Consider the following 26,530-nt stretch of genomic DNA (forward strand, 5'->3'; position numbering starts at 1 on the left):
TGCGCCCATACGTCCTTGACGGTCCTTTCCCTGACGGTTGCTTTATTCTGCAGCAAGACAGTGCACATGTCGTCCACTGTCCAGCGCAGACTAGACGATATTGGTATATGCAGCTTGAGTGGCCCGCGTCCAGCCTGGATCTGAACGTTATTGAAAATATACGGGGCATGATGAAATTCCGAATGAGCAAAAAGCGGGTGGCAATTCGGTCCAAGGACGCCTTATGGGAGGCGATAAACATGGAATGGACGTCCCCCAAGGAAGACGTAGTACTACACCTCGTGAGCCGGCTTTATCAATTGCTGCCAGACCGCATGTCAGCTGTGATATCCGCGAACGGGGGCTTCACGCGATACTAAATAAAATATTAATGAAGTGTCATTTGGCTCTTTCTTCCCTCTCTTGTTTCTACGTCAATATCGTACGCTTTTATTTGCCAGCGCCCTTCATCCCCAGACAAAATAAAAGAAAGACGAGAACGAAAAAGAGAAAAGAAACTGCAGAAGCCAACTGTTGTCGCTCTGTGTCATTCCTGTTATCTTCCAGCTGCGAACTGCGATAGGAATTTGCCTGGTGAAACGCTCCACTGGCATGCCCTTGTGGGGTAATTGCTGCAAACGCCACGGTGGGTCGCTGCGTGTGTTATGCCCTGCGCCCCCTCAAAATGAATGGACCTGTCCGCTCCCGCCAACTTCCGGCCGCCTCTATAGGGTGGCGCGGCGCGGAGAAAAACGCCGCTCGCGTGTTCCGTGGACTTTTGGCGCAAACTGTACAGTATCCACCTGCACATCCATGCTATATCACAAATTGCGATACAGTACGCGTTTCCTGTCATCCCCACGAAACACTCTAGCGGAAGAAAACGAAAAAAAAAAAAAGCTGCTCACGAGACAAAAGTTTTGTTGCGTATTAAGCATTCGCACCGTCTTTGCATTGCTACGAAATATCTTGTGGCTGTGCTACAGGATATTTCCAACGCTTAGCAGTGCACGAGCAGACTTCACTTCAGCACTTGTACTTACGTGGCAGCTAAAATCAATGAAGTTTTTCGCATCTTCCGTTTGAGTGTTCTGGGGAATGTAGCTTATGTGAATACATGGAATGGTGCGTTTTGCTCTTCTCCCGTTTTACTCATCCACAGTAACTGTTGTGTTCTGGTCTGGAACAGTAGAATCTAGTTTTCTGAAATGGCTGTCTCCGTTTTCTACTTTCGTTTTCAAATATACGTATTCGTGAGGATCAAAAGAAGAAACAGAGGGATTCTGGGGAGAGAGAGCTTTTGTGTAGCCTTATAGATCGACAGACTCCTTCTGGTTTCGTAGGCGTTTTAATGCTACCTGCGGACCTTCTCGGCTATAACCCTCGTAGTTCACTTGAGCCAGCAACTAACGTCTTTGTCATGTGTCGTGGATGACGAAGTTGATTCGGTTTCGGAATGCAATTTCCATATTTCGGGGAAGGGACGCTGAAACCAAAGGTCGGTATAGACACTGTTCTTTCGTCTTTCACTTGTGCCACCGAATGTCCTTTGCCAAGAAAGCCCAAATGTATTATCCCGAAATCCCGGGATTTGGTCTCGTGAAATCCCGGGATTGCGGGACATGAAATTATGCCAAAATCCTGGGATCCCGCGATCCGAACCCTACCTTTAGGTGTTTAATGTGGCAAGTCCACCGAAGATACGAGTCCATGACCACGCCCAGCAACCAATGGAAACGTACAGGCTCAAGCAGCTCAACAGCGCAGCCGGACAACTGCCTGCGAGCCACTAGATGACCTCCTCGCCTGGGCTGTTGCATACGTAAAGCACGTGTAAGGTATCGTGATTACGTGCAAGCTCTCTATATCGTCCACTTCATTTTCGCTGAGATTCTATTTACACATTGAAATGTAACGTATTACAAAGTAAAAATCCTCCAAGCAATCTCCTCCCCGTATCACGTGATGCAAGCTGCTGCGACACCCCCGAGACTGCTCCATCTCCGAGATAGCACTGTTGGATCAGCGATGCCCCCGGAATAAAGTTCAACAGTACGAATGCGTGCTGAAAATTTCTCGGCCCGACCCACTTCGAGGTATACGAAAGCGATCTTGTCATCGTAGATAGAAAGAGCGAGACGAAGAAGAATTGTAGGTTTGTAACGCGAAGGTGCGCGAACATTTCCTACTGCACTGTAGCCTTTACGACCGTCTTCGCCACGCTTACATCAGCCTCCCTCCGTCTTCTGGAAGTCACCGCGTCTTCGATCAGCACTTCTTTCGTTTGGAGCCTCTTATAATGCCAGCTGGAATAGTTCTGTGGCAGCGGGTCTTTCGTCTGTCCTTTTCCACTCGCGCGGCTTTAACTCACCCTTATCATCATCACCACTGCACCATCATTCCTTTAGTATTAAAGGGATTACGGTGCATTATGGTGCAAATAACTTTGTGTAAACACAGTTATCACACTGAGAAGAATGTAAAGTAAGCGGCAGTGTGGCATGCACATATTTGAGTGGGCATATTTGAGTGGGAGTGTGGAATACGGTTAGTCGGGTTTTTGCTGGATTAACCGTATTTGATTCTCGTGGAACCAATCCCACACTGCACAAGCATCCTGCTGCAACAGACGCACAGATTCTGTGTACTTAACATGAACAGAAGCTAAAACTGTGTCGTCAGCATACTGAAATAACAAAATGAGCGAAAGCGCATGATGCATATCATTTACATACAAATTGAATAATAAAGGGGCTAAAACAGAGCCTTGAGGTACCTCGGAACAAACTTCAATCAGGTTACAGCGGCCTCCACAAAGATATACAAACTGCGTGCGCCCATCCAGAAAGTTCTTTAACCATACATGTATTGGTCCACGAAAACCATAAGCATAACGTTTCTGCAATAAAATCGTATCTGAGACATAATCAAAAGCCTCTGATAAATCGAGAAATGAGCAGATGACAAACTTATGACCGAAAGAACTGAAAACCAAGTGCGTGTGAAATCCTCAAGAAGTAATTGCGTACCCTTCCCTTCGGTAAATCCATACTGCATGTCACAGATAATATTGTGTTTTAACATGAAACTTGACATTATTATGTAAATATATTTTTCTATCACAAAAGATCACATTGGAAGCAAGGAGATTGGTCTATAATTTTCAGCCTGATTTTTAGGACCTCCCTTAAAACACTGGTCTGACGATGGCTGTTTTTAATGCCGAGAGAATAATGCCCGAGGTAAGTGTTTCATTCAAGCAAACAAACAGCAAACTCTGACTAATTAAGTCATAGTTGCGCTTGATATCACATATACGAATGTTATCACAACCGCATGATCTACACTCTAAGAAAAGAAAGGAGTAATTTTACTCCTTTTGGGGAGTAAATGTATTGCCACAAAAAATAGTCCCTTTCGGGAATAAATGAATGTCACAGAGTGGAGACTGCATTTCACGTTCTGTTCTAAGAGTCTCAGGAACAAAATTCGTGTGAATGTACGAAAATACTTCGAATCAAACAGCCAACAGTGATATGTCGAGTGATATAAAATCTTACGACTTACATAGGGCACAATTTGCGAAGAAAGAAGCGCTAACTGTTTCTTACTCTGTAGGAGTTGAAAATTGCTAACTTGGCTGAGTAATACAGCCTTATGCCATCAAATTGACCAAGAGCACATATTTCCATAGACTGTTGCATTCCGAAGACCGAGTTCAGTGAAAATTTGCAGTCCTTGGGAGTAAATGTCGGGGTTAGGGGACCAAAATGGGGAGTAACTGCAGTCTAGGGGACTAGAAGCTGCAATTACTCCTCATTTTACTCCTTTTTTTCTTAGAGTGTATTAGGGATGCTGTTAACTACAGATCGCAGTTCGGGCTCTTGCAATTGTGGAAACCCACACGTATTAACCACTGTCCCAAGACTTACGTTAGACTTAATAATAACAATAATACCACGACCCAAATGATGTCCATAAGCTACAAACTGACGTTTCATCTGTTGAATGGTGCTCTAAAAATGGGATGGCTATTAATCCAAAGAAGACGAAACATGTGACTTACTCAAGTAAAACTAAGATAATACGCAATACATACATCTGTTCCGATGCCATCAAGCGTGTCGATAAACTGAAGGATTTGGGGGTCGTTTTCAACTCCCAGCTGCGTTTTCATGACCACGTCTCCTACGTACGCTCTGCAGCTCTCAAAATTCTTGGCGTGCCCACATATATATGCAAAATCTTTTCCAAACACTCTATTTCTTCACCGGTATCGTTCCTTAATTTTACCGCGACTGGAATACGCGTCTCCAGTGTGGAACTCTCTTTCCTACACGACTCGTCACAGAATGAAGCTGTCCAGAAAATAATTCTATACATTGTACATAGCGTGTTTTTGAGAAAGAGCTCCGACTTTAGAATGTACGTCTACAGGGATATAATGTCATTTCTTAACCTCGAACCACGCTCAATGCGACGGCGTTTTCATGATAGTATGCTTTGTTAAAGATCTTACACAGTCTTCTCGATACACCATCTTTATTACATCAGCTTCATATCGTCGTACTTGTCAATGTAACCAGACAGACGAATATCTTGTACCTATCCCACCATATCCCCGTAAATCCGATCGCACGTATTCAACAAATGACAAACGCAATTCACACCTGTCTTGATATCTTTAACTCCCATACAAATGTTTTTAAACTATCCTCTGGGGGGATATGTTCACTCAGCAACATGTGAAAGTTGTATTTTTTGTCTTCTTTCCTTTTAGCGCCATGTAATGCATGTCTGTACTGTATGTATCAATATGAACATTTTCCTGTTATATCCCTGAATATGTTCCCAGATATTTTTTTTCCTGCATAATATGTATAGGTATGTGTAAGTCCTTACCTAGAATCGTCTACGTGCGCCAATATACCAAGGCTTGGCTGTTCTGGGGCACGTTAATAAAGATGTTATTATTAGAGATGGGACGAATCCATAATTTTCTGAATCCGGATCCTAGGAAGGTTCTGCGGATCCACGAATCTTACGAATCACGAATCTTTCGAATCTTTTCTTAAGAGAAAGTTTAAAAAGCCAGGAAAAAAAAAAGCTGCTACTGAACAGTGCTTTGAAGCAGAATATGATATTTTTGTTTAATGAAAAACAAATTAAATGATAGTCCACTTTCAGGAGGGAACATACCAGTATACTTCCTCTTAAATGCAATTATTTAAAGGAGCACTGAAGTGACCTCCCAGCAGTTCTTTTTTTTTTTTTTTCGTGGCAGAGTGTTCTCCAACGAATAAAACGAGTTAACTACAGAACGATCGCGTGGGCTGTGTTCCGCACCATCATTGAAAAATCCTCCTCGTCAAAAGAGAGCACCGCGCAGAACGAGAGGACGTCCTGACATACGCTACTCCCTTCACGTAACCAGTGACGTACAGAGGCACAGCTCCAGCATGTATAAGCGTCGCGTGAACTGCGGAGGAAAAAAGAGGAAAAAAGAAAAAAAAAGAAACAAGGCACGGCATTCACCGCGCCAAGACAACACCGTGTCGGCCGTCCGCGGATGCTTTCTCAGACTGCTTTTGATGAATTCGATTGTACAGCTATAACGCACCGCACAGTGAAAATATTTTGCATGGTGACTGCTGGCGGAAGCTTTACAGACGAATCAGGATTAAGAGCGATGTTAAATGTCACGTCATTGCTCCCGTAACATGTTGTTTATCGACTACAGGAAGTACATAAATTGTCGAGTCCGAATTGTTTCCATAAAACTATGAAACAACAACAATAACTTTATTTTTAAGATGATTCCCAAATCTCGAATCCCTGCATCGGATTCGAGGATTCGGTTGGCACATCCCTGATCATCATCATCGTCGTCGTCACCATCATCGTCATTATTATTATTATTATTATTTTCACAAACTCAAGTCTCTTTTGTTATTGATCATCAATGGCACTTTTAAGTCTGGTATAATTACGACCGCGTTTAAGCAAGCAAAGGTACATCCGCTGTACAAGGGTGGCATACGAGATGTAATGGATAATTACGGTTCAATTTCGGTATTACCAATCATGGTACAAATAATGGAAAAATTTATCTTGCAAGCCACGGCTCTTCTGGAAGCATTTAATATTCTATCCCCAATCCAGTATGGTTTCACCAAAAAACAGAAGTACTATTACTTTACTTGAAGATCTTGCTGACCGCATATATCGTGCCCTCGATGACAACCTTGTCGCAATAGCCCTCTCGCTTGACTTGTCGAAGGCATTCGACACCATAAACAATGATTGCCTATTGCAGAAACTCCATCACTTACGATTTAGGGGTCCATTCTTTAAACGGTTTTAAAGTTATCTTGACGGTATATCCCAGCGAGAGGCAGTTGGTGATAGTCTCAGTAGTTGTCAGCCCCTAAACACAGGAGTTCCGCAGGGTTCCTGCCTCGCGCCATTTCTCTTTAATGTTTACGTGAGTAGTTTAGGACAGGTGGCGAGAGATACAGTAATTTACCAGTACGCAGATGACACGTTGTTGTTCTCAATTCACGTACACCTCAGATTTGTGATCACTGCCTTACAGAGAGACACGAATCACGTCATGGACTGGTTTCTTGCGAATTCGATTGCAGTTAGCTCTTCAAAGTCAAAACTCATCTGCTGCCATAGTCCTCTGAAACACTTAGTTTGGATCAGCCTTCCTTTCTCCATGGGACTCAATGTTCTAATTGTCGTTGTGTGCCTGTACGATTGGTTCCGATTCTACAATGAAGTGGAATACTTACTTGATATACATTTTGAGCAAGTTGCGCTTGAATAATTGCTTATTATATAATATTAAAGTTATGTTCCGTACAGCGTTAGGAGTCAGATTTTACAATCAAGTTACTCAGTCTTGAGATACGAATTGACATCGTATTTTAATTGTTCCTCCTGCTGGAGAGGGGGAATTGATGGAATGCTTAGGTCGGCATTAAGAAATATTTCATTTGACAAATCAGTTGGTTCTGCTGAATTGTTTCAATTTAATAATTTACCTACTCTTCAGGATCTCTTTATTGAAGTTGTAGTCCTCAAGTATTTCTGGACTGATAATTATAAGGTCAGTAAATCCAGTTATATACCTCTACGACAAGCATCTATTTACAGTATTCCTAGAATTTGCACTTTGTACGGCAAAGGTCAGCGTAAGTTCTATGTGCCCACAGTGTTTAATTCCTTACCGCATGATCTATTGCACCTATCGTCAATCACATCTATAAAAAGGGAACTTAGAAAGTCCTTCTACAAATGCGCTGATTATCTGTTAATTAAAATTTTTGTATTGGTAAAAGTGCTTCTTCTCAGGCGTATTCACGTTCCATTTTTTTTTTCATTACCATCTGATTTGATTATCTGTTATAATTTTTGTCGGGGTAAAAGTGTATTATTATATCTTTCATATATCATGATTTATTATATATTATGCATGATGTTATGTCATTATGGTGATACCATATCATAACTATTTAGCTTGACTGTTTATCTGTAAACGTGTATATTTTCTGGCTCGTCTCACTGTTCTGCCAGGCGTAACCCACCCGCCTTGTTCGGCTTAGGCAGGGTCCTCACTTTATTTATTCCGATGATTGAGTAGTAATAAATTATTATTATCATTATTATCTACAACCAGCTGGGCCTGCATCCTATCTCTCTTTTAAGGTTATTCAAGAGTCCATGAAATGATTATCGCAATTCCGAGCACTCTACCAGAAACGGTTCTCACGATCCCTCACATTATGCACACATCTTCTTTTAACTGTATTCAGTGCACGGGGGTGGCAATTACCGCTCAAAAATAGCGAGGCGTGACCTCCAGATACATTCCTTCAACGCGGTCTTGCGTCATCAACATCCATTCCTCTCAGCCGATTGTGTACGACCGCGAGAGTATTCACACCTTCGCGGGACCACGTGGGTGCGTGGTTTCGGTTTGGACAACAAACCACGCTGTCGTATATTTGTCGTCTAAATCATTAGAAATATGGCGAAACGCAAATTGTCTGCGATAGAGGATGAGATTATGCGATGCACAAAGCTCGCATGGAATCGCTTCGTACGCAGCGGCTCCCAAAAAAGCCCCAGACATCATCTGACGAATAAAGTTAAACGAAGAGAGAAAAACGTGCTTCTCTTGCCATGCCGACAGTCAACGGCTACATTCAGTGATTTGTCCAGACTTCCCTACCCCCCCCCCCCCCCAAGTCTGGGAGACACCCCATAACATTTTGCGAGATTACGCAATATTACGTCGAAGAACATACAGGTGCATGGGGATTTCCCGCATGTTGTGACGTCATACCCGGCCTGCGGAGCCTGACACACATCCAGGACGAAATTCTGGGTAAACCACTGGCTATACATTACGCTCCCGGTAGGCTTCAGTGTCAACGATTACATGCGTCTCAGCTCTGGGATCTCAGCTCAGTTCAATTAAAACATAGGTCATAACGAAACTTGCAAACATGCTCGCAAATTTTGCAAAAGTCGCAAAAATCGGCCCGCCAATCGGCAACATCGTCAGTGTTTGACGTCACGGCCAGTGTGCACGCAGCCGCGTCGTAGTTTCCGCCGTTCCCGGCCGTGGTTAATAGCAAATATTTTGTCTATTTTAGCGACTTTCAACTTTGTTTCACAGGGTGAATGTCTTACCACAGAGGAACAAATTGAAGATGATCTTAGGCTTGTCAAATAACAGGCAAAAATGGGAAAAGTCTAGCACTCGCAAGTGAATAACATAAGTATTTAAAGAGATTGAAACATTTAAATAATTTATTATACTAAAGAACAAGCTTTCGGACGGAGTCCGTCCTTCATATGGTGTCCACATTGAACTCTGATGCACATTAGTATCAATATCCCTACCAAGTGTTCTATCGCACCTGATGAAGGACGGGGAAAGCTTGTTCTTTAGTATAATAAATTAAAGAGTGATATCAAACAGTAGGAGCAACTTATTGATTTACACATGGTAACGAGACTTTCGTGAACGAGACTGCGCTTCTTCAGGTTACAAAAATATGAACATGGTACAGGAACATACATATACAGCTGACGGGGGAGTTTTGGCATGAGAGGGTAACAGGGTGATGGAAAGGATGCAAATATAGGTAAAAATGAGAAGAACATAAATACAAACGCAGGGGTATCAGAAGCGCAACATAACGCGAGTCCAAGGGACTACACAGGAAACGAGAACGCATGTAGTGACGTTCCAGGAATTAAGGATAAAAAGGGGTTTATGGCGACGGAATGAGGACACAGGTGCGGAGTACAAAGGTGACCAGTGGGATCGTGAGAACGTGAAGACAGAGGTTGGTCTCAGGAGAGAGCCAAACGAAGAGAATATGCAAATAAAAATGGAGAGTTGTTTTACAGTTTGTGTGTGTGTGTTTATCATTATTTTATTTTATTTTATTTTATTTTATGCGAGAAATGATATTTACGGGTTAATAATTGTAGTGGGCCTGCGTGGATGTTCGTGGGCTTCAGAGACTGGAATTTTGCGATTAAAAAGGATTCGCGATTTTTGCGCTTCATGTCACTTTTATAACCCGATTCAAGGATAACGATTTTGAGGTCTGTACCCAAAGCGTGTCCAGGAAGGTTAAAATGTGTAGAATGTAGAAACGGGTGTAGGATGGTTATTTACAATATCGGATTTATAGCCGTAAAACCTTTCCCTCATGGTGTTCGAGGTTTCTCCGATATACTGAATACAGCATTTAGTGCACATAATAAGGTAACATATGTTAAAAGAGTTGCAGTGCAATCCCTGTCGGATTTCGAAAGTAAAAGAATTTGAGGTGCTCGAGATAAATGTGCATGGGCTAGTGAAATGACATGTTTGGCAGCGTTTGTTACCACAAGGGGAACACCCAGGATTTGGTCGGGATTGACGGGATGAAACTAGTAAGTTACGAATGTTACGTGATCCGCGGAATGTGATATTGGGGGGAGCAGGAAAGATTATTTTAAGTCTTTCGTCGCTGTGAAGTATGTTGAGATGGCGGGTGAAGATGGATCCTGCGCCATTCAGTGCTTTGTTATAGGCGGTAACGAAGGATAAGGGATTTTGTTGCTGCCGCGGTTCATGTGAAAGTAATTTGTCCCGATCTAGAGATTTGCACGTGGAGAGAGCATTGCTTATAAGGTTGAAAGGGTAATTTCGATATCTAAAATCGTTCGACATTTCTTCAGCGCATGCCTCAAAATCTTCTGGGTTAGAGTATTTCCGTTTTAGACGTGTGAATTGACCAAAGGGGATGTTCCTTTTCTGAGTACTAGGATGGTAGCTGTCAAAATGAAGGTACTGGCGTTTGTCAGTGGGTTTCTTGTATAGACTCGTGACCAGCTTCCCAGACTGTATAGAGACAGTCACGTCTAGAAAATTCACTGATGCTTGAGAAAAGTTACACGTGAACTTGATGGCCTGATGTATACGGAGTTAAAATGCTCGAAAAACGCAATTAAGGATGGTTCATCACTCGACCATACGATGAAAATGCGTCAATGGACCTTAAGAAGACTAAAGGTTTGATCGGGAAGCAGAGCAAGCGTTTGGGCTGGTTGGTTCATATTGGATTAAAAACACTTAAAAACCCCGAGTGCTGGGTAGGTGCTCGTCCTACCCAGCACTCGGGGTTTTTAATTGTTTTTAATCCAATTGATCGGGAAGGATGCTAATGTTTTTTTCCTTCAAATTGCCCCATGCGAAGATCCGCATAGTTGGGAGACACGCGTGATCCCATTGCTGCGCCTGGAATTTGGACAAAATGTTTCTCGTTAAATATAAAGTTGTTATACATGAGCACAAGCTCAAGAAGCGAGAGGGCAGCTGATGTCTGGAGAACTTCAGACGGGAAAGATTCAAGAAAAACTTTCACCGCATCGAGACCCTCACCGTGTGGTATGTTTGTATAAAGGGATGTAACATCCATATAGTTGCCTAGGTGACGTTGCTCAAATCGCTGTTCTGCTTATTAATCGAATTGACTTTAAAGAGAAAGTCATTGGTGTCTTTTACGTATGAGGGGAGAAGCGGAGGAACGTGTTTAATACAATGATCTAAACGGAGAGAAATGTTTTTGGTGGGTGCGTTTATTCCCGATATTATAGGCCTGCCGGGGTTATTTTTCTTGTGTACCTTAATCAGTAGGCAAAATGAACCTGGAGTAGCATTTTTGGGTCTAATGAACTCCGCAATGTTACGTGGAATTGAATCGTTAGAGATTAGTGCGCTGATCTCCTGGTTAATTGGGCGACAAAATAGTGGAGTGGGGTCAGAGGCTTGTAAAACGTAGCATTACTGAGCTGCTCATTTGCTTTGCTGATGTAGTCTGAAGTATTCATCAAGACAATTCCTCCGCCTTTATCAGCGGGCCTGATTATGATGTCATCACGAGATTTAAGATTCCGTAATGCTATCCGTTCTTCCTTAGATAAATTAAATAATCCCCGGTTACCAAAATTGTTAAGAAGGCCTTTAATGTCATTGGATACTGCCTTAATATAATTGTCGATCATAGGGCTAGTTTTTGATGGGTCAGGAGTCCAGACGGAAGGTTTCTTCAATGGCGTTACTTCTGTGCGTGCACTGCCGTGAAAAAATGTTTACAAATGCATTCGGCTACCTAAATTTTGGATATCGTTTAGAACTTCAAATTCATCAACACCATGAGGAGTGGGGACAAAGCTCAGTCCTTTGGATGAAACGCTAGCTTTGCTTAGAGTAACGTCTGATAGGTTAAAAACAACATTTAGCCGCGGACCTAAAGAGGTCTGTGGTTGGTCTAATAAAGCAGTACATAGATTAAGGTTGGAAATGTCGGTAAGATGGATATTATCACGACAAGCTTGCTTACACTTAGTACGCTGTACTTGGGCGATCTTATCGGAAGAAAAACGATTGAGTGTGAGCACCTTTTCTGGCAGCAGAGCGTGAGCTAGTTAACGAAGCTGGTTGTCTATGTCTTTGATTGTGAAAGAACTTTTTGTTCGCAAAATTCTGATCAGTTCGATCAGTTCGCAGATGTCCGTCTTGCGACCCTTCATCAAATTTCTGCAAACTACCGGCCTGATCGACTCTCTCTAAAACCCTGTCAGCGTCGTCAGCATCATCCTCATCACCATCTTTTCATTTTTCCCCAATAGCAATGGGGTAGCATTCTGCTCAATGAGCGGAAGTCATCCCCATATCATCGTCATCATGTATTTCTCTCTCTCTCTCTGATCAGTTCTATAGAAGCATGCGTTAATATGTTACTCCATCTCTTGGAACTTCGCGGCGATTGGAAAGTAAATGTTGGGTGAACGTCAACCATTAAACCTTTGGGTACAACATTCTGTGCTATACAATCAGAGTACAAATGGAAGTGAGAAACAAATCTAGCTTTTCTATCTAACAACTTACGTGCCCTAAGGAACGTTGTAGAGCTTATATTGTCCGCACATAGTCAATGAGAGCTCCTTGTGTTGTACTTCCGTGTCACACGTCGTTGCTTCTTAGGCAGGCGTGTCCGGACCGAGGGACTTGCGGCGGCGATGGGGGTGTCGGCCTGAGCAGTGACGTCCGCGGTGCGAGGTGAACACGGTGAGCTTGTGTTTGAGGGCACTCCGGACGTTTGGGGATGACGGCTGTACACAGAGCAGAACCAACTGCAACAGAGCAGCAGCGAGTAGCACGGGCTATCCGTCAGTGCCACCCCCGCTTCCGGCCCTACCTTCGAGCCCATCGCTTTGATAGTCTTGAAGCGTTGGCGCAGGAGGCTCGTACCATACAGGGCGACCTCCTAGTCGAACTCGAATATCGGCCCCCGCCGCCGCATGAATGGGCGTTAGAACCACGCTGTGCGTGGTCAGCGGGAGCAGCCTCGGTCGAACGCCTACCTGCAGTGGGACAGGATGAGCACCACCGCAATCCTTATGCGGAGCCATCCCGCCGAGCAATTGATCCCTTCCGTCATGGACAGAGGGCGATTCCCGCAGGAATGAGCCATGACAGACCCGTCCTGCCTAATTATCGTGGTCAACCCGGCAATACAGCTGGCGAAACTACCGACAGGCAGCGGGAACGGCAGCGTCTGCCGCGCCCGCAGCCGCAAAGGTCCGTCGGTTGTTGGAATTGCGGCAGCCCCGAACATTTCCGTCGGGACTGTCCGCACCGAGGGCCGAATACCCCTAATGTGCCAACGGGAAACGGCCGCAGCCGACGTCCATGAACGCTCGCTTAACGACGTCGGCTATCCGCCGAGAGAGCGAACGAACGGTCGCTAGCAGCGGCCTTGATCATGCAAAAGCTGGCTCTGCAAGCAGCAAGACAACCAAAGGAGACGCATTAGCTCTTTTTGCTCTCTCTGTTCGGAATGGCATTCAGGACAGAGAACCAAATATCGCAGTTCGCATTTTGGGCAGAAATTACATCGCCCTTATCGATACGGGAGCTACACTCTCTCTCATCGGCGACTGTGTCTACGAGCACTGCCTGCAAAGACAAGTAGTTCTGCAGACTACTGAGGTCACCCTTCGTCTTGCTTCCAATGACGTCATTCCAGCACAATCTGCAGTTGTGCTCTGGCTCCGTTTTGATGGGAGACGGCGAAAGCAGCGCTTCGTCCACCTTCCTGGCCTGGCAGTGCCCGTCATCCTGGGCAGGGATTTCATCATCCGGCACAAGCTGGCGCTGGACCTGCCCAATGGAGGATACGTATACCACGGCTCGAGAGGGTTCTTCCCCTTCGCCACGGCAGCGGACGATTGCACGGCACAGCAAGCTGCAGCAGTCTCCACCGAACCGTCTGCACTCCCGACTGTCTTGGGGTCATTCCATGGTCCTGAGGAGGAGCGCCGCCAGCTTCAACAAGTATTGCGGCAGTACGACGGTATCTTTACGGAAAAACCCGGTAAGACGTCTCTGTTACATCATAGCATACACACGAGTAACGCCAGGCCCTGGCGTTGTAATCCAAGACCTTTGAGCGTACATAAGCGTGCTTTGTTAGACGCTGCTCTAGAAGAAATGCTCCAAACCGGTGCAGTTCAGAGATCCCAGAGCCCTTGGGCGTTTCCCGTCGTCCTGGCTCCGAAACGTGATGGTACGGCAAGGTTATGCGTCGACTACCGTCGACTTAACGCAGTAACTGTAAGGGACTCTTATCCCTTCCCGTCCATCGAATCAATCATGTATTCCCTGGGCAACGCTGCGGTGTTTTCAACGCTTGATTGTAGCAGAGGGTTCTTGCAGATCCAAGTTGCCCCGGGCTAGTTCCATCTCAAGTCGAACAATCCGGTACACTTGATGTCTCGAATGAATGGGAAAAAAATATATGTTGAAGCCGTCGGGAGTTAGGAGAAATAAACGCTTTCCGAATTCTCTGCGCTGCGCGGTTCGGGAACTTAGAGAGGAGGAAAAAACTGCCTCTCATAAGACGATGCCGACGCGCGCGGGTTTGACCGTTCGCTACAAGGCTATTTCTTGTCGCATTATAAAAATTTATTGATCTGGCTTTAGACCACTTAGGGCACAATAGGATCCTGCGTTGGCAGTGCTGTACCGGTTTTTGTTTGTCTACAAAAAAATATCAAAGTTTACTCAAAGTGCCGAAAAACACCATATTCACTGCAGCTTTGCGGACGATGTACAAAATGGATAAGATTGAGCTTTATGCCGTTTAATTTGTCATTCATGTGGCTATCGAATGATGTATAATTTGATGCTCTACTCTGTCAGGAACGTAAGCGATACCTGTTTCAGTAAGACCATACCACCGAAAAATGACGAATTTCGGAAGCCTTTATCTAAAATACCCCACCAAAAACTTTCCTCGAAAATTTTATATGTTGTAGGTAGTTCCTTAGACTATGCATAGAAGAAAAATCAAAAGTCGGACTTTATCGGTAGGCGCACTGTGAATTTTTTCCCAGCCCTATACGCGGAGCGCATTCAAGCCGTGGCACCGTGTCCCGCGTGTTGCAAAATCGAATTTTCCAAAGGGACTTTCAACTTCTGTCTTCACATAAAAAGTAATTGCTATCACTTGAAAGCGTTCTGAGCGCTTACGTTCATAATAGTGTTGTAATCGCTGAATGTAGATTGTGGAGCAACCATATGTGCTCACATTTTTTTGCGGGATGACACACATGCATTGCAAGTGCTGGGAGCCCGTCAAGAACATAATGCTTTAGAATACTTCTGCGTCTTTATAAGAGGTATATTTGTCCACGGTGATCATATCGAAGCATATTTACAGTACACAGAATAACAAGAACTTGACAGCGAAGAAGACACGGTGAGGAAGGTAAGAAGGTAACGAAAGTTATGCAAAGCATTCCGGGTGGATGAGAGTGCTCGTGTCATGAACTGCTTTAGGCCGTTGTGGAAGCCACTTTCCTTAATGTTACTTTTGATGGCAGGTTCTTGTCAGATTTTCTCTCAAATGTGGGCAACATTACTGCGTGTTGTGATTCAGCCACCTTTGCTGTGAAGTACTTGAAGCAGCTTCTGCATAGCTTGCCCATTTCTGTTACGCCTTTGGCTTGATCTGCTGGAACCACAGTCTTTATGGCAGCTACGCCGATCTCGGAAGCAAAGCGAAAATCCTTTGTCTATAGCACTTTTTTCTTATGTATGAGGCGGTATATATATATAGTCAGCGAAATCTACACGATCAGCACTGTACAACAAAGAGGCCATTCAGGTAGGTGTGATACCAGGACGACACACTACAGTAATGCAGATGTCGTCGCACACTCTGTATAAGGGCACTCCATGCACTTCTGTAGTCGAGAAGTGAGTGAAGCGTCTTCTGTGTGTAGGCGAAACTTTGCGCAAGGTGTCTTCAGGGAGTAAATGCGATCAGGACCTTCCCATGGTCGCATCATGTCGAACCGAATAACATATTGGACAGCGGCGCCAGTCGAGCTGTTTCGGCAAGGTTCATAAAAGGCACCATGAATCAGCCTTGAGTGTGTGCGTATGACACTACAACATTTTCCTCAGTGCAATTTCCCCCGTCCGAAGTCATGGGGCCGTAGGAAAGGAAATGTTTCAAATAATACTGGAAGATACTGCGTCCCTCCTGCCATAATGCGTACAGTAAATAGGCTTGTTTGGAATAACCCTGAACAGATATGCCTCTTACAAAGATGTAAAATCATTCTGTTCTTCCCGGGCTCCCAGCACCTGCAGTGCATCTGTGACATCCCGCAAAAAATGCGAGCACATCTGGTTGCTCCACAATCTAGATTCAGCGATTACACCATTGTTATGAACGCAAACGCTCAGAACCTTGAAAAGGAAACCTTGAAACCTCAGAATGGTTTCACATGACAGCAATTACTTTTTATATGAAGACAGAAGTTGAAAGTCCCTTTGGAAAATTTGATTTTGCAACACGCGGGACACGGTGCCTCCGCTTGAATGCGCTCCGCGTATAGGGCTGGCAAAAAATTCACAGTGCGCCTACCGATCAAGTCCGAATTTTGATTTTGCTTCTTTGCATAGTCTAAGGAACTACCTACAACATATAAAATTTTCGAGGAAAGTTTTTGGTGGGGTTTTTTAGATAAAGGCTTCCGAAATTCGTCATTTTTCGGTGGTATGGTGCTACTAAAAGAGGTATCGCTTACGTTCCTTACAGAGTAGAGCAACAAATTATACATCATTCGATAGCCCTATGAATGGCAAATTAAACGGCATAAAGCTCAGTCTTCTCCGTTTTGTACATCGTCCGCAAAGCTGCTGTGAATATGGTGTTTTTCGGCACTTTGAGTCAACTTTGATATTTTTTTGCAGACAAACAAAAACCGGTACAGCACTGCCAACTGCTATTGTGCCTTAAGTGGTCTAAAGCCAGATCAAGAAATTACTATAATGCGAGAAGAAATGGCGTTGTAGCGAACGCTCAAACCCGCTCGCGACGACGTCGCCTTATGAGAGGCAGTTTTTTCCTCCTTTCCTATTTCCCGAACAGCGCAGCGCAGAGAATTCGGAAAGCGTTTATTTCTCCTAACTCACCGATGGCTTCAACATATATATTTTTCCCGTTCATTCGAGACATCAAGTGTACCGGATTGTTCGATTTGAGATGGAACTAGCCCCCGGAGGATGTCCCGAAGACAGCCTTTACCTGTCATAGGGGTCTGTTCGAGTTCGTACGGATGCCTTTCGGTCTGTCTAACTCACCAGCCAGTTTCCAGCGGTTGATGGACACCGTATTAGGAGATGCGAAGTACAATTTCGCGATGGCGTACATGGATGATGTCGTAGTGTTTTCCAGAAATTTTCAGGAACACTTGGAACACCTGCCAATCGTCCTTGCAAGGATGAAACAGGCGGGGCTAACTATTAACCCCCGCAAGGTACAGCTGGCAGCGCCTAGGATCAGCCTTCTCGGCTTCATGGTGGACGGAAGCACCATCAGTCCTAGCGATGACAAGCTAAAGGCAATCATGGAGTTCCCGGTTCCCGGTAACGTAAAAGCCTTGCAGCGTTTTCTAGGTATGGTTGGTTTTTACCGGCAATTCATTCCTAATTGTGCTCAGTTAGCGCAGCCGCTTAACCAGTTGTTGCGCAAAGACACACGCTGGCATTGGGGAGAACAGCAGGAACAATCCTTCCGAGCTCTATCTCATGCAATCGCTAATACGGCCAGGCTATATTTGCCCGACCTAAATAAACCGTTTGTTGTGCAAACAGATGCTAGCGATTATGGTGTTGGCGCAGTTCTCTTGCAGGAACATGACGCTATTCTCTGTCCAGTGGCTTTTGCAAGTCGCACGCTCAATCCGGCAGAACGGAACTATTCCGTCACGGAAAAGGAGTGCCTGGCGATCATCTTCGCTCTCAGGAAGTTTGATCTCTACCTGGATGGCAGCACTTTCACCGTCCAGACTGACCACCAGGCACTCTCATGGCTGCAGCGGCTCCACAACCCAGCTGGACGTCTTGCCAGGTGGGCCCTGAAGCTACAAGGCTACTCCTTCAACGTGGAGTACAGGCGGGGCTCCACGAACGTGGTAGCGGACGCACTATCCCGTGCGCCTCTACCGGAGGGGGAAGAGGTAGGCACCGAGGCGCCTTCTCAACTCCTGGCAGCAGCACAAGTGGCACGGGACGGATCCTCGTCCTGGGGCACGGTCGTGAGCAGAGAGCAGCTCCTAGACGCTCAGAGAGCGGACGGCCTTTGTCAGCGGGTGTCTCAATGGTTAGCTGAGCAGGTCTCGGCAGACACCGGAACGTCTGACGGACGGCACGACTCCTATCTGCTGGGCGAGGATGGCATCCTGTTCAGGTACATACCCCAGGCGGATGACGATGACGGTACATCCCCATTCAGAGTCGTAGTGCCACGGAAGCTGCGTAAGTCTTTCATACGTTACTTTCATGACTCGGCCTTGGCAGGTCACAGCAGTGGCAGGAAAACTTATGAAAAGTTATGTCGTGTTGCGACATGGCCAGGAATGAGGCAGGACGTAACTAAGTATGTTCGTACTTGTCCGATATGCCAGAGAGCAAAACCTCGTGGTGGTTTACCCCCCGGGCGCTTACAGCCGGTTCAGAGCAATAGGCCCTGGCAGATAGTTGCTTGTGATGTGATGGGACCTTTTCCTCGTAGTCCTAGAGGTAACCAGTACCTGTTTGTGGTTACTGATCATTTCACAAAGTGGGTTGAGCTGTTTCCTCTCAGGACGCTGACTTCCCAAAGAGTATGGGAACGACTACTCGACACCTTTTGCCGGTTCGGGTTTCCCGCTCAGCTGATCACTGACAACGCAACCTACTTTACAAGTAAGGTGTTCTCAGATTCTTGCGCTGTCTTAGGCATTCAGCACAAGAAGACTTCCCCGTATCACCCTCAGGCTAATATTACCGAACGTGTTAATCGGAACCTGAAGATGATGTTGGTTGCTTTTACTATAGTCAGCACCACCGTGATTGGGATCTTCGCCTGACTGAGCTGGCGTTCGCTACACGGACGACGGTCAACAGATCTACAGGCTTCACCCCGGCGTTCCTGAACTTGGGACGAGAGGCTCCTTTTCCAGTAGAGAATGCTCTGGGCCTCCGGGATGGCAGTACCCAGCCTCCTTATTCAAGGTACGCTGAGGACCTCCAGAGCCGACTGGACGTCGCAGCTCGGACGGCTCGGGAGAACTTGGACGTCGCAAGGTTGGACCAGGCTCGCCAGTACAACCGTGGACGACGGAATCTCACCTACAGCGTCGGTGACCTTGTCCTTCGACGGACTCACCCGCTTAGTGATGCGTCACGCGGCTTTGCAGCTTCGCTCGCAGATAGGTGGGACGGCCCCTTCGAGGTAAGTGCGTGCTCCTCCGGCCTCACTTACAGGCTTCGTCGCTGTGACACGGGCGAAGAAACTGGGCCAGTACACATCTCGGATCTGAAAGCTTACCACCTTCGAGACCCCGACGGAGAGGAGACCGATCATCAGCCGTCTCCTCCCCAGGACCTGGACCAGGATTCCGCTTCCGGACCAGCTCCCAGTCGCTACAGTTTGCGTCCCCGCAGGCGGCGCACGTAGCTGCCACTATTCTAGTCGCTAAATCCTAGTGCTCTTGTATAGTTGGTCTTTCTTAGTGTGATTTCTGTTTCGCAGTCTCCAGCTATAATCTTCTGGGGGAGAGCCTTTTCAGGTTCTCACGGTTTGAAATTGCTCTCTCACCGGATTCCCCTTTTCTTCCCTGGCAGACTACGATGCCTCCCCGTGGGAAGTACTACAGCAGGAGGGCTCCCCCTCCGACACGGTCCTCGCACGAAGGAGGTGGACCCGCACGCCGGTCCCGTTCCCCGCTCGGAGCCACTTCGGGGACGTCCACGAGGCGGTCGGTAGCCACTTGGACTGTGGTCTCGCAAGGAAGACCGGTTGGCTGGGTGTCACTGTCGAAATGGAGCTCCCAGCCCCGCCCTGTCTGTGGAGAAAGCCCGTCAAGGGTACAGCCCCCCTTCCGTGGACTGACCTTGGAGGAGAACAACAACAACTTTATTTTCGGCCTTGGAGAGTGGGGAGTTTCATCGCAACAGGCGATACTCTACCCCAGTGCTTGGTGGAATGGGGGGAATAAAATAACGTGCCCCTTTACAATAACGATCGAAGTCCGATGGTGTCCAGAAATGTCAGAAGACCTTTGAGCGCAGAGCGTTGCTGGGCTGGGCTGGAGGAGAGACACCCCTGAGCTCCCCCAATTCCGCTGTCCGAAGATGAAGCTCGACAACTCTGTTCCCTGTGCGGTGTACCAGAGCTACATCGGCGTGCACACCGCCAAGGCCAGCTCCATCAGTCTAAACTTGAAGCCTCCCGATCAACCGCCCGTGCAACCACTGACGTCTCTGCTGCCCTCGCCACTCTACGACGTCACCGTCCTGACCTTCTGAGGGAAACGGGAACCTCTCCCCTCATGCGCCCGCAGGTGCCTACCACTTTCCCAACACCCGGCTCCTCCGTACCTCGAGGCCCGGCTGACGATTACATGGACGATACGGTTCTCGACATGCCTGATGAAACTATAAGGGTGTGAGCTGCTGGGGATGTGTGACATTTTTTTCTCGTTTTAAACTATCAGAGTTGCATTTGTATGCAATTACTTGTTAACATATTGACTTTGTATTTTCTTCATGTATTTTTTTCAACATATTGTGACTTCTATTAGAGGGGGGGTAGTTGTGGTGAATCCGGCCACCACACATAGATGGCACCAGGCAAAACCTGTGTCTAGGTCAGATGTTAGCCTCACGCGCTGTGGGAGGGGCCTTGGCTTGGACAGATCAAAAACCGTGAGCGCGTGTGAGCGAGATCAGAGCCTGGAGCGGCTGGCCTCGGATACGGTGCTTGGAACGACTGGCTTAGGAGAACATTCTCGGTGTAAAGATTATGTGAGTTATTAAATATCACGTTTCTTCCTGTATTTTCTTCCTGTGCCTCGCTTTCCACGGGAGTCGAATGGACGGGCTTTGCCCCCGAGAGTGTGAATAGGCTCCCACAGTTGCTCCTACCGTATCACTCTTTGATTTACTCACCACCGGCAACTTGACATCACCTATTTTTCTGCATTTGTATAATTAATTATTTAAATGTTTCAATCTCTTCAAATGCTTGTCAAATACTCTTTGGCGCACTGCAAAACGCGTATGAAATGCGACAGACAAAGGACGACGGCTCCATTTCGGGTGCAAAAGAAGCAAACTTTCGGTAGTTTTAGCAGATCGGCAGCACTCTACGGAAACGATACGAATGGAGCCGTCAAGTCAAAGACGAACAACGTGAGGTACCATACGAATCAGGCGATTGACTTATGTTTTCCGAAGCGTTATCGTTAAGATATTGGGATTTACTAAAACTCGCTATCTATTCCTAATGGCATGAACCTAAAGTAACGTGTGTCACAGTACACGATCACTCGGACAATTCCGCTTCGTCTGGGTGGTCTTCAGTACTGGCGATGCAGAGAATGGGTTTCTGAATGCAGTACTAGGAGATGTATTCCATGCAGCCAACACTATAAAGCTTGGTTCACACTACATTTCATTGCATGCGTATACGTACGACATGAGCCCTGAACTGTTCACGTACATGCGGGCACAGCAAGTGTTAGCCACTTCGCGCCTTTGGGAAGCTTTATGGCGGAAAGCTTCAAGTCCACGTTTGAGCTCGACGTAACGCAAATTGCAGTTAGTTTGAGTGTAATAAAGTGTAATTATAAATAAAGTGTAAACCTCATTCATTCCATGTGTGCTGCGGGCATGTTGAAATTCATACCACACTAAGGGGGAGAATCGCTTCAGCACGCAAGCGTAGAAGGCGGCGATGGGTTCCTGCTTGCGTTGTATGCGTGCGTTGCAGAAAGTTCAGCTCGGGCGCGATCTCCTTGCGTTCTGCTGCGGAATGTCTCGCACGCCTGTGTTTACACGGTGACTAACGTTCGGCCGCGTCCGCACGCAATGAAACGCAGTAGTGTGAACCATGCTAAAGACTTCTCGTAAACACACAGTCTGTCGTTGAGCTGTTGCCTGTGGTAGGTACATCCACATCACCCGCGATGTCCAAATTCAACGTCTTCTATATGCGGCTCGGCGCTCACGCTGGGTTTCTGGGCGCCACCGTTTACGTTCGACTTCGGCCACCGTGCGTATCGCGGTTCGGTTCGACAGTACGAGTAGGCGGGTAGTGAATAGTTATACGCAAGGGTCCATGCCTAGTTTAGCGGCGCCACTCGATTTCGAACTTGTAATCTACAAACCTGGATGGAGAGAGAGAGAGAGGGAGAGAGAGATACATGATGACGATGATATGGGGATGACTTCCGCTCATTGAGCAGAATGCTACCCCATTGCTATTGGGGAAAAATGAGAGGATGGTGATGAGGATGATGATGCTGACGACGCTGACGGGGTCTTAGTGGAATTATGCATGGTGCGTCTAATCCATAATAATCAAGCGGCGGTCGGTTCCACAAATTCCTCCAGAGATCAGTTTCGACACCTATTTTCGACAAATCGAGGGAAAGAACGGTGTCATTTGAGATGATGGTTGCTTAGAAAGTGAGGTTACTGCCGCTCCGTTTAATGCACTAAGTTCGCCGCGTGACCAGGGTATTAGAAAGTAAAACGCTAGCCACTCTCATGCTGATCAGAATGAAAAGAACATGCCAAGCTGGGTTTCTTTGCGGATTTGAAATAAAAGAAGCACAGACAACCATAATGATATCGTATTTAAAAATCGCCAATGGGTCGAAAATGAGTCGAACTCTCTGTTTGCACTTGCTCTGTCTTTGTTCAATAGACACTTCACTCTAAAGGCGACATGTCAGGACGGCGGTGGTCAATGCTTACAAAATAACGCGCCTTTTACATAAAGACCTCGAGCTCATACTCGCACCATTCCAATTGAACTACCATGAAGCGTCGTTTGCTGATTTACGTGTATTCAAGACTCTGACTGGTAATGAATAATTTGAATGACCCAAATAACTTAGGTCAAGGTAGCAGGCTTGGTTGACTGTTACATTCCTGGCGAGATTCTGCGAACAACCCGGTGGGTGAGTTAACACCCGCGACATGAGCTACGTGTGGGGACAGTCAACCCAAGCCGATAATTCATGGGTATGCTCCTCTTGTAACCACTACTAAGCTTGTCTGTAATATCGCACAAATTCTTTCAAAATCCTTAACGACCATTGACGCCTTCTTGTACACTTCAAGCACTTTACCACACAAACGGAAGTTTGCTTTAACCTGCCTGTTGTGCTCCATTCGTAACTGTGGCTCCTGAACCGGTTCGTGAACACGAACCGTTTGGAAAGAACCGGTTTCAACCATTATAGTTGCCTTCTGGAGCTGAACCGCAACCCAACCCGTTGAACCTAAACCCGAGCCGAACCGATAAACGTTCGACTCTCTGGCGTAAGCTATCGTAGGTAAACAATGGGCGCATGGAGATGACATGGTCGCCGCTGCCGAAACATTTCATGAGAAGCTGATCTCTGGAGGAATTTGTGGAACCGACCGCTGCTTGATTATTATGGATTACGATGCACCATGCATAATTCCATCCAGGTATGTAGATTACAAGTTTGAAATCGAGTTGCGCCGCTAAACTAGACATGGACCCGCTTTGCCACTCGCCGTTTCCTGGCATTCTCGGCGGCACGTCGCTTACATTCATTTTCTTAAGCGAACGCGTCCGCATCTCCCGCAGCAGTGGCGGCAAATCTGCGAGCTCTATACTTGGGCGAATGCTCCGCAGTACGTCATTTACACTGCAACCCTGTGGTGTCGGACGACATTACGTACATCTTTCGCTCATGTTATGCACATTTGGTCAACAAGTGAAATAAATATCCTATTCAACTTGTGGGAATCCCGTTCCCCTAATCCCACGCGGGTGCACGACCCAAACTGTCTATCTGCCGACGCCCAAAAACAGAGAACACTAGTTGCAGAAACAAGACAAGGTGTTTAATAATAAATAGCGCAACTTACATCGTAGTGCTGAACAAAAGGGCTCGGTTAATCCTCAGCTGAAGAAACCAGCCTTCCTTTCAGCCTCCCGACGGGTATCACACTGCCCGTAATCGCAGCAACCGCCCCCTTATCACTTGGGCGCGATAGGCGCGGTCCCTTGCGCTTGGATAAGGCGAACCCCCACAAACTCTGTTGTGTCGGACGACATTACATGAATCCCACTGTGCAGGCACTAGAGAGTTTCAGTAGGTCGCAAGCGCTCTACGTAAACGATACAATAAAGGACCAGATGAAAGGGGTCTGTTGTGTTTGTCTGTTTCTGCCTCCGAGCAATTACTTTCCAAGAATTAAAGGAGCTGTTCGCCAACCCAAACACCCACCACACGATGTCAGCTACCTCAAAAGAATCAGGGGCTTGGCTTATCATGTTTTAGGAACCGCTATCGTAAAGACCTCCCAATCTGCTAAATCTCCGCCCGCCGAAACGTTTCTTATCAGCCGAGGCGCGCAATGAAGAAACAAACCAGGGGAGATAGCGCATCGCGAGAATGAAAGGGCCCCTCTCCACTGATGCTACGCGTTAACCGAGGCCTAAAAAGCGTTAAAGAAATGCTATTGCATTTAATATATCTTTCATGGTTCCTTTAAAGAGTGATCCCTTAAAGGGGCACCAAAATGCAAAAACAAGTTCACTTGAAATTAGGTTACACGTTATGTTAATTTCGTACTTGTTATCATAATTCAAAACTTTGATTCTAGAAGCTACAATCAAAAATCGGATTCTTTCTTGCTTCGGCGCTAAGCAGTGAACGACGCTTCAGCTCGTGCATCGATGTTTAGTCCATGCTGCGCGTGCACGCACGTGCCACGCCATGGAGCAGTCCCGGTGAAAAACATATTGCGCGTTGCGAAGCGGACTGGCGTCGTTGTCCGAAGGACTTGAAGATAAATGTTGTCAGTGAAACATTCGCGATAACTGTTGTGGGCTACAATTCAGAGAATCGGTATTGAAAAATGCAGCACTGCGCATCATGCCGCGCATATACAGAGCACTACAATCGGACCCGTTCCAAATCCACACACACACGATAGGTATGCGCGCGGTATGCGCTTCTCCTGCTGTCTCATTGGATGCCGCCAATCTTTGCCTCCTGAGCATCCCATTCGTTGCCGCCAAAGACGGCTCTGTTTCCATTGAGTTTTTCTTATAAACGGTATAAACGTTTTGTGAACTAACTTTCGTTGAATCGCACTAATTGAAACACGGACTTTCGTTTGAGAGCAAGTTATTTTTGCATTTTAGTGTCGTATTGACCTCCATGAGGCCATGATCGAGGCTCCAGATTCACACCTGACGTGGCGTCACACTGCTCACCCCAGTTTGCTTATTATCGCGGCGCCGTTTCAGTGGGGAGCTTTAGAAGGATTAGAGGAGATTTAGCAGATTGGAAGGTCTTTACGATAACGGTTCCGAAAATATGGTACGCCAAGCCCCTGATTCCTTTGAAGTGTCTGGCATGAAGTTGCTCATCTCGTATTTGAAAGCTTCCTTTTTGTTTTGTATCTGTGCTAAAGCTCTCTAATGTGTGCTTCCTTCTGATTTCCCTGAACCGCACCCGCTTTCTGGCACCGCTTGCCCTTTTCACACCGGCGAGCGCACTTCTCACTCTCTGTTTTCTTCCTTTCTGGCGCGGAGAGGCGAGGAGGCTTTTCGCCACACAGACACGGCGATCTCCTGGAACCTTCCCGTCAAAAGCTACCGCTGTCAAATGGCACGGTGTCCCCTGTTTCAAATGCGCGTGAGGTGTTTGCGGGAAAATATTGGCAACTTTCTCAATCGTACGTCCACAAACTGAAAGGACACAAAAAAGCTCATAACACCATGAAAATTATGCGAAAGTTACCACAGAAACTACAAATGTGTCCACACTTGTGCACCGACACTCATTTTTTCCCACCAAATGTCTAAGGGAAAAGAAGATAATGCATATCAATGTAGCAGCATCTCCAACAAATCAAACATGCCATCGTAAATAAGTGAATTTTACCGCAAACGTGTCAAGCATAAACGTTGTTTCGTCATTGGCTGATAATGTCGCAGAGTGTAAGAAAATTCCAACAGAAGTTTAAAATGAAAAAAAAAAGTTGAAAAAGAAGTATTTGCCTGGGAAGTGAATACCCTCCGACACCTGAAGTCGTTTTCGGAACATGCACAACGTTTCTGGTATTCGCGTTGCCAACGCATCGGGACTCAGGAGCGCCGTTGGACAGGGGCACGACCCGCATGATTCCAAATCGCTTTCATTTCAATCGCGATAGCATATATGAGCGACACCTCCGAGTTTTCTTGAGGCGGGGTATTTCGCAGCGTAAGTCCTGCATTCATTGGCTGCTGCTGGAGATCGCGTGTTCAAGCGTGGCTACAAAACCGCCGTGAGAGCTCCCACGGCCAGCGCCCGTGGCCTAGTGGCTACGGTGGGGGAGCATCCCTCAGTGGCCTTCATTGGGATGCTCTCTGTACGA

At 46.4% G+C, this 26,530-nt stretch overlaps 1 long non-coding RNA gene across 3 annotated transcripts in view; it reads right to left on the reverse strand.

The window, feature by feature from the left end:
* Positions 1-24,084, reverse strand: part of LOC135385851 (uncharacterized) — a 112,230-nt gene extending 88,146 nt beyond the window's left edge. For 2 of the 3 annotated variants that reach the window (XR_010420519.1, XR_010420517.1), the window contains exon 1: positions 24,026-24,084. This is a non-coding gene — a long non-coding RNA (uncharacterized LOC135385851). Of the gene's footprint in view, positions 1-1,646; positions 1,667-24,025 lie in introns of those variants that run through there. The other variant, XR_010420518.1, reaches the window with a different exon arrangement.
* Between the last annotated feature and the right edge of the window lie 2,446 nt (positions 24,085-26,530).

The sequence above is a fragment of the Ornithodoros turicata genome, chromosome 2, assembly GCF_037126465.1.
Source record: "Ornithodoros turicata isolate Travis chromosome 2, ASM3712646v1, whole genome shotgun sequence".
NCBI lineage: Eukaryota > Metazoa > Arthropoda > Arachnida > Ixodida > Argasidae > Ornithodoros > Ornithodoros turicata.